The sequence below is a fragment of the Lynx canadensis genome, chromosome B1 (assembly GCF_007474595.2).
Source record: "Lynx canadensis isolate LIC74 chromosome B1, mLynCan4.pri.v2, whole genome shotgun sequence".
NCBI classification, from domain to species: domain Eukaryota; kingdom Metazoa; phylum Chordata; class Mammalia; order Carnivora; family Felidae; genus Lynx; species Lynx canadensis.
Window position 1 is genome coordinate 1,508,680 of NC_044306.2, and position 7,422 is coordinate 1,516,101.

Sequence of the window (7,422 nt, forward strand, 5' to 3'; positions counted from 1 at the left end):
TGTCAAGTGTGTGGGACTCGTGTCCTGTGTCCAGTTCAGCGGTTCTCATCCAGGCAGGGCGGCAGGCGGGCCGAGGCCAGGGGGGACGCTGGACGCCCCGTGCGCAGACGGCCCCCGGCCGACGGAGCTGAGGCCACACCAATTCTTCACGTTCTCCGTCTCCAGGGAAGGTCGCTTGCTCGATTTCTTTTTTTGGTGTGAACATACGGGATTCCTGCTCTGTCCCCAGACGTCCCCGTCGTCTCGCTGCGTCCGCCTGGCTTTGGCGCTATTCTCGGCACCCTATTCTGGGCAAGTTCAACGTGCGCACGTCCAGATTTACACAAATGGTAATTTTGGTCTCCGCACAAAGATTCACGACTGACTCCGCTACGGAATTCCTCAGAGGACAGGATTTCTCCAGACGAGGATCCACCACCTGGGGTTTGTGGATCTCTAGGGGCCACAGTTGGCAATCAGGGGCTCTGAATTGCCAGGAAGCATACGCAACCCGTGTGCCGGCTGCTGTGTGTGTCTGCGTTTCCCGCCCCGGGAGCAGCTGGAGCATTCGTTCTGCCAAAGTTAGCGACCAGAAGATTGTTTGAAGCCACTGTCCTGGTCTGTGCCAGCATCCTGAAACCTCTTTCAGCTTTCAGGAAGTACAGACGGGGGGTCTGAGAACACAAGCTTTGACATTCAGACGGTGGCCTCGAGACTTAGGTTTGCTGGCCATGCAGCTTCGGGCTAATTACCTCTTTGAGCCTCAATTCTGTCACCTGTAAATGCAGGAGGTTGGTAAGATTTACATAAAATAACGGATGAAGGTCTCGATTCAGTGCCTGGCCTGTGATCGGGCAGCCGTCACTCCGGAAAGCGCTTTCCCTCTGGACCCCTGTCTCCACCACGCCGTCCTGCAGGCCACGATTATTTTGATCCTCCCATGGTTTTCTCACTTCTTATTGGATACGTTCATTCTCTCCACAAGGATGTGTTGCTTGCCTGCAGCGGGCCAGGCCCTGGTTGGGAGGGCCAAGGCCGGGCACCCACCCGGGGCCACGCCGCTCCGGTGCTGTGCAGACGCCTCAGCAGATCTCGCTCATCTCGGCAAGTTCGTGTGCCGGGCCGAACGACGGCCCCCAGATGCCCACATCCTAGTGCCCAGACCCCCTGTTGCCTCACACAACAAAAGGGACTTAGCAGATGTGACTAAATTAAGGATCCTGGGATGAGGGGACGAGACTCGATCATGGGGGCAAAGGCACCATCACAAGGGTCCTTGCAAGGGAAGGGGCGGGCGGGTCAGAGAAGGAAACGGGTGAGTGGAGGAGAGCCACAGGGGCAAAGCCGAGGAAGGGGCTTGTGCGCGCCGGAGAAGCGAGCAAACGGGGCCTCCCCTGGCGTTTCCAGAAGGAACCGGCCCTGCCACCATCCCGACTTTAGCCCGGGGAGACCCAGGTTGGGTTTCTCACCTGCAGAACCGTAAGCAAGAAATGCGTATTGTTTGAAGCTGAAGCCACCGATTTTATGGCAACGTGTCACAGCGACCACAGGGAACCCGCACCGTCCTGTGGATTGAAAACGTGAGTTCTTATTCGTGCAGGACTAGGCCACGCAGAGGTGCCGTCAGATGGCGGCCACGCTGGCGGCCCGGAGGAATCCTGCGGAGGCTTCTCGTCTTCTGCGGGACACCTTCCGGGGCGAAGGGCAAGATGGGACCGGACAGCGGATCGTCTGAAAGGTCTTCTTGCAGCCGGGTGGAGGGGCACCAACCCGCGGAGTGACCATCGGCCCCGTGTCCCAGCAGCTCCCCCGGGCTGCCGTACGCTGCGCTCTGTTCAGGAGTCACCGGGTGCCGCCTGACCCAGCAGGGCTTACGTGGTTTGGAGCGGGCTCTCCAGGTGTGGGGACCGCGTCCCGACTTCCTGTCTTCTGCACTGTGCTCTGCCTGGATGAAGCGGGTGGTGGTCGGGGGTCTCTGAGACCTGCAGCCCCCGGGTGTTCCCACAGCACGCCTGCTGCCTGGTGGGCCTCCAGTGCCCAAGGACTCAGGGCAGAAGCCAGATGCAGGCCCTGCGGCCCCAGGCCGTGTGAAAATGACACCTTACTGTTCTCCAAGGCGGCTGAGGTGTGGTTTGGGGCCACAGCCGTCTCCCGAGTCCCCGGGCCTTCCCGGAGCTCTGCCCATGGCATCTTTCCTGCAGGGACCCCCGTGACTCTCACGGCCCCACGGGGCGAGGGCAGTGAATCCCTGCAGCCGGCACAGTCCCTTCTTTTTTTTTTTTTTTAATTTTTTTTTCAACGTTTATTTATTTTTGGGACAGAGAGAGACAGAGCATGAACGGGGGAGGGGCACAGAGAGAGGGAGACACCGAATCGGAAACAGGCTCCAGGCTCTGAGCCATCAGCCCAGAGCCCGACGCGGGGCTCGAACCACGGACCGCGAGATCGTGACCTGGCTGAAGTCGGATGCTTAACCGACTGCGCCACCCAGGCCCCCGGCACAGTCCCTTCTGAACGCAGCCTCCTCGAACCCTCTCCCGTCCCCTTGGAGGCCTGAGGCCCAGGCCAACCTTGTGGCCGGGCAGGGAGATCCCTCGCTTTGGCAGAAGAGAGGTGACGTGTGGGAAAGAAGGGGGCTGAGAGGGGGACGGGCTGAGGGGACAGTGGGGCGACTGGAGGTTGCAGCAGAGTCTCTGTGGAACTCATTCCCCAAACACACTTGTCCAGAGTAATCGCATATTTATGTCTTCTTTTCCTTTCTAAGAGCAAAACGGGAGACGTTCAAGGGGAAAGAAAAGGCACGAACAACAAAGTCGTCAGGCGAGGATGTCTCTGATGACAGGCTGGTCCCGGCCCAGGACACCTGGCGGGCAGGGCGGGACGGACCCTCAGCCAGCGGCTCCGGGACCTCGCGCCCACCGGGCAGCGGGGTCTGGGTCCCGGCCTGGGGGAAGGTGGGGGACAGGCTTCGGAGGGGCCCCGAGCGGGCCCGGACGCAAGAGCTGGGAGCAGCCCCTGGACGCGCACCGTGTCAGGGTGCGACACAGGTGTGGCGGGGAGGCTCCCATAACGCAGCCGCTTTCGTGCGTGGACATTTCCGCCCGTCTCGTCCGGCGGCTCCCGGAGGCGCCCGGCTCGGCCTTGCCGGAAGGGTCCGGATGATCGCCGGAGCTCAGTGCCATCATCTGCTTACCCGGGGGTCCCCTCCCGTGGAGGCTCCCTCCCGAGCGGGACCCCGAAGATGCCCGAGGAGGGGAGACACAGCAGGAGGCAGCGGCCTCTCGGGAGGAAGGCAGGGGGAGCTGGGAAGGCTTGGTGGCCCCGGGCCTCCTGCGGCGGCACAGAACGACTGTGAGCTGCGGGGCCCCGTCCCCTGCGGCTGCCCCAGGGGGCCCTTCCTCCGGCCGAGGCCGCCCCCTGCTTCTGGGGGCTGAGCACAGGAGGAGGGGGCCGAGGAAGCAGCGTCCGGCATCTCTGTAACCACGAAACCAGAGCATCGCGCGCCCGAAGGGCCAGGGTTCACACGGGCCCTCCGGCTTCGATGTCCCTCAGGAGCGCTCTCCTGGCGGGCTCCCGGCCGAACCCCGGAGCGGCGGGAAAGGGGCCGTGTGCTGGAAGACGCGAGGCCCGCCTGGCCGGCCGCCACATTCCGCGTCCACGAACAGACTTTTAATTGTTTATCCTGAGAGAGAGAGCCGGTGGGGGAGGGGCAGAGAGGGAGGGAGAGAGAAAATGCCAGGCAGGCTCCGCGCTGTCAGCCCAGAGCCCGACGTGGGGCTCGAGCTCGCCAACCGTGAGCTCCTGACTGGAACCGAAATCAGGAGTCGGGTGTTTGACTGAGCCCCCCGGGCGCCCCGGGGTTCTGTGTATGTTTATCGGAAATAGTTTAGGGCCCCTTTGTGACCACCCCTCCCCCACCCCGCGGCTACTTTTCCGCGAGCCCGTTGCCCAACCCCGCGGGACGTCGAGGTCCGGACAGACGGAGCGGGACAGCCCAGCCGTGCCCGCCCTGGGTGCCGTGGCCCGGGGCTTCTCGAGGACCAGCCGGCAGCCTTCTGCTCCCCAGACCCACGTCCTCCAGCCGGGCCGGGTCCCCGACTGTCCCCAGGCCGCGTGCGGAGCAGAGACGCGGGTGACATTTGGACGGAATGCCGTGTGCCCGTTTAGCTGCGTCCCGAGGAAGCGGCCGTCTGTATTGTGTATCCTTGCCAAACTCTCCTTTGTCCACCCGTTCGTTTGTATCGTATTTTGAGAAGGCCAGTCCTCAACGGGTTAAAAACAAGGAGAACAGCCACGTGCTCCCCCACAGCAGACCGTCTGAGAGGCGAAGACGCCAGACCCCTGTCCTGCTTTCCCAGAGCTGCCGTAAGGAAGGGCCGCGGGAGGCCGGGACAGGGGACGCGCGCCCTCCCACGGTCCGTAGGCCAGGCCCTGCGTCACGGCCTCGCCGTCTGCGGGCCGGAGCTCGCCAGCATCCTCGGCTGTGGCCGTATCGTTCCAGCCTCTGCCTCTGCCTTCACTCGGCCTCCCTCTGTGCCCGTCCACGTCTGTGACGGAGTCTCCTTCTGGAAGGACCCGCTCACCTTGCGTCAGGGCCCGCCCTAACCGGCTCATTTCAGTTTGGCTGCCCCATCTCCAAATAAGGTCACGCTCTGAGGGGCTGGGACTCCAACATGCCTTTATCGGGGGTCAGGGGGACACAACCCATAAGAACCTTTAAGTTGGGGTTAATTGGATAAGGTGTCCTTATTTAGTTTATACTTTTGAGATTTCCTAATTAGACCTTTACTGTGTGAAAACTTGAAAAAAAACCTTTTTTTGCACTCCCTGTGTTATCAGTGGGAGACAGTAACACTGTGCTTCCATTTTGATTTTGGTTTTTGTCTCATTTAACCTTGCACCTCACCTAAGGCATTGCTGACATTGTTTTCTTTTTAACTGGATTTTTTTTTTTTTTTTTTTTTTTTTAGTTATTTATCTTGAGAGAGAGAGAGAGCAGAGGAGGGGCAGAGAGCAGGAGCGAGACAGAATCCCAAGCAGAGTCCTGGCCATCAGCAAGGAGCCTGACGTGGGGCTCGAACCCACGAATCGCAAGATCCTGACCTTGCTGCTTAACTGACCGAGCCACCCAGACGCCCCACGAGCATTCCTTGTGTAGTGAGAGAACTGTGCTGTAGAAGAGACTGATCTGAGAACAGCAGGCACCCCGCTCTGGGGACCGCCTTCCCGGCGTGGCGGTAAAGGCGCCGGGCCCTCCTGCTGCACCCACACCACTGGGCGTCCCCAGTGCCGCTTGTCCAGGAGAGAACTCCCGTCCTGGCCCTAACCTACTAGAGCAGTGGGCAAGCAGCAGGAGATTCCCTTCCGGAAAGTTCCTGCAGGCCCACTGTGTGAAGCAGGAGTGTTGAGCAGAATGGTTTTTAAGGCAGAGAAGGACCCATCCCCCAGGTTGCAAGGCCAACACCCTCCCTCCCCGCCCCGGCCTCGGGCGACTCACGCACCGGGCAGCTTCGGCTGGAAAAGTGAACCCTTCACTCACAGCACCAAGTGTTTGGGGCTTGGGGTGAAATCAGTGTGGCAGGATGAAGCCATTGAGATGTACTAGGAAGCCGATTTTATTTTTAACATACCGATTCCCGTTACACAAAGTATGGTTTTGTGCCTCCTCCTTGATCGGTACTCGGAAGATCGGACTCATTCATTTGGAAAGACGGTGTTTCACTGTCAATGTCAAGAAGGGCCCGGTGTTGGCAGGACTAGCATCCCTGCTCGGCCGCACGGGACACGAAAGTGACATCGGACTCTTTGAGAGAGAGTTTCATTCCCTTAACTGTAAAACTGCCCTCTGGCAGTGCGTGTATCTATACCTGGGTATTTTGCGGAGTTACATGCACGCTTACGTGTAGGTATACCGCAGAGATTCACGTGAGATTGTATTTGATTGTAAATAACTTGCTCTAACAGGATAAACACATGCCTTTAAAGTATTTAAGAGTAACTGTTCAGTTGGTATGCCTCTTCCAAGAGAAGGTTTACCAGAATCAGCACTAATAAACTTCACGGCCTTTAGGGATTGCAGTCCTGACTCACTTGACAGGAACTGTTGGCCTCCTGGTGGCCTGCCAGCCCCCACCCCCACCCCCCTCCTTCCGCTGCCCACAGTGATGAAGGACGGCAGGAGGGAGACACTCAGCACAATCAGGCTTCCTCCTCTCACCGACTGGACCAGCACTGAGCACAGCTTGATCTGCTGGGGCTTGAGGCTAAAAAGACAGGTCTCCACTGTCCTATTCAGATCAGGACCGCTCAGGTATTCTCCTAAACCCGGGACTGTCCGTAACAGAAAATGTGTGCAGTGACATCACAAGTACACGGTCAGTACACAACCAGTTAATGGCCAATCGTCAACAGTATTTCAGGGCACTTACATTCCTCTTTTTCGGGTGTAACATTCTCAGGCGCGGGCTAATTAGATGCTTGGGAAAACTCAGGCCTGAGGAGAATATTCACCATGTTGAAGAAATGGCTTACACGACACTGCAAATGGACCCAGAGCCATCAGAGCCGAAGGGGGTAGTCACGGTGGGGCCGGGGGAATTTCGGGGAGCTCTGTGTAGGAGATGGCTTCGTGTTCGTATGACACGGGCAGAATTTTTCAAGGCCGCGGGGACTGATGTTTCCACACCAACACACAGATATTCTGGTTAATTTTTCATGCCAAGAGACTCAAAGTACTAGGTAGCAACGGGATCGATTCCTGGCAGCTACTGGAATTTAATTGCTTTTTATTGGAAGGCAGGAGTGCGTCAACTCTTATGGGCTATTAAGCTTTGGGGAAACTATCTGCTCTCTGGCATCAGCACGAGTAGAAAACCAGTGTCCAGCACCCAAACAGGGCCCAGTGTTGGACTGCCCAGCCGCCTGAATCTTCTGTAAGTACTGGGTGTTGTGTGATGAAAACGACACGCAGAAGCACAGAACTGGGAGCGCAGAAAGTATTTGCTGACAGCCAGCGGGGCAGTGACAGAGTCACAGGTGACGAGTGGGGCTGTCCTCCCGCTAGAGTTAAGACCCACTGCGCTAAATGCCTTGCATGTGTCACCTTGGTCAGACAGAAGAGGACAGAAGAACACAGAGAGGTCAGGGGTTCTGTGCAAATTTCTTAAGATGGAGAAATGGTGACATTGGTGTTTGAAATCCCATCTGTTGAATTCCAAAGCTGTGCTCTCTGCTCTCCCCATGCAGTTTCCAGATGGGGGGTCAGAGTCCCCTAAGCCTGGTGCCCAGGCCGGGAGACCCTGCATTTATTAGGGGGCTGGACACCATCTCACCCAGGGCAATTCTGAGTTTCACTTACGTTTTCATTTATACCTCATACAGCTCTGCACGGCTCGTTTATACACTTCTTCAAGTGTGCCATGCGTGGTTAGGCTCTTTCTGAGC